A 1,766-nucleotide genomic window follows, 5' to 3' on the forward strand; every position below is an offset into this window, starting at 1 on the left:
CAAGTTAGAATTTTCTTTCTTAAAATAATGATTTTTTTTCTTCTTCTTTGTTGCAATGTTTCTCTAATTTTTTCTTGAGTAAATCTAGTTTGGCAATATATGCCTTTTTAGATGAATTTTCCATGATCTTTGATCTATACACTGTTGAAGCATCAGATTGCATCACTGATTATTCACCTTATGCAGCTAACATATTTTCTTTATTTTCAATTTTTGTAGGTTTTATATACATATTTTGAATGTTCCAGTTTAGTTGAGTAAGCAAATGCTTAGTATTGGACAAAGTAACCAAAGTTCAAGGATACAAAATCCCAAATCCAGCTCAACCTGAAACCAGGGAAGCCCTAGGCCACACCAGAAACCACCATGTCTCAGGCAATTCAGATAAATGAAGTGCAACCAGAAAGTGAAACGTCACAGCAGAGTTTACATGAATTACAAGGAACATCTCAAGAGGCAAATACAACTGACTTGGAAATTGTGGCTTCAAGGAGAAATGAGCGGAATGAGTTCAAGTGTCCAATTTGTTTGGATACATTGAAGAACACAAGGATTACAAAAACCTGTTTCCATCGGTTTTGTAAAGATTGCATCATCACAGCCCTTAGACGTGGCAAAAAGGAATGCCCTATCTGCAGGAGAAAAGTAATTTCCAAACGGTCACTAGATCCAGACCCCCAATTTGATGCTCTCATCAGCAAAATGTATCCTGGTTGTAATGAGTAGGAAGCTTCAGAAGAGGGTGCATTAGTCAGGAGGAAGTACAACACTCAGCATTCACTCAGTCTCAGTATTGAAAAGGGCCTGGAGAAAAACACCCAGCAAGAAGAAGAACAACAGATTGAAAACAGTAGTGGATGGGAAGGAAACCATGACAGTTCACCCTGCAGTAATGCATCCCTACACAGCAGTGATGGAGCAGGTCCCAGTAACAAATGTGTTAAAACACCTATGTTGTCTGTACATGATAATATGGATACATTAACAACCATCAATGCAGTGGCCAATGGTGCTAATTAATCTGAACCCAGTCTTTATCCTACACTTAAAGAAAATGTTGACCCTTCACAGGAAGAACTAAGAAAGACCTTAGGTAATGGCATTGATAATCATCCCCATATCTGGCTGTGATATTTAGCTTAAGGACATAAGAGTAGTTGAAAGCAAGCTTGATGAATTTTGATACAGCCAATGAAGAGTATTGTACCATTACACAGCACCAACCCATGGCCAGTTCACTGCTTAAATGGCTTTCTCTTTGAAAGTGGTTAGGGAGATACACTAGAAAGTTAGCAGTCTTGTGGATCTTTATTATGTACCCACCGAGGAGCACAAATGAGTTCATGAAACCAATTCTATGGCTTCATGTTTTATTGCTGGTATCATTAAAGATATATCACCACTAATTTTATGGATAGATATTATATATATTGTTCAATTTTCATTTATGATGGCTCAGCACAAAGCATTTTGACACCAAAGAGCAATTCTGTCTATGTCAACAATATAAAATGTAGAAGAGAATGACTTTACTGTTTCATATTCCTCTACAGAATTATCTCCCAACACATAGCCACACAAGGCTCAAGCTCTATTAGCAAGATTCTGTAGAGTGTAATTAGAACTCTAACACACTAACATTATTAAATGAATATGGCAACTTAAAATACTAAGTATAAATGAACTATGAAAAGTTAAAGGTTTCTTCAAATTTTTATTTGAAATATGTTTTTTACAGAGTCTTTTGGAATATTAATGTCATAAAA

General features: G+C 36.0%; 1 pseudogene; it reads left to right on the plus strand.

Moving 5' to 3' along the window:
- Positions 1-246: 246 nt before the first annotated feature.
- LOC131899496 (E3 ubiquitin-protein ligase RING2-like) lies at positions 247-1,110 on the plus strand (annotated as a pseudogene).
- Positions 1,111-1,766: the final 656 nt, after the last annotated feature.

Source organism: Peromyscus eremicus, chromosome X, assembly GCF_949786415.1.
Source record: "Peromyscus eremicus chromosome X, PerEre_H2_v1, whole genome shotgun sequence".
NCBI lineage: Eukaryota > Metazoa > Chordata > Mammalia > Rodentia > Cricetidae > Peromyscus > Peromyscus eremicus.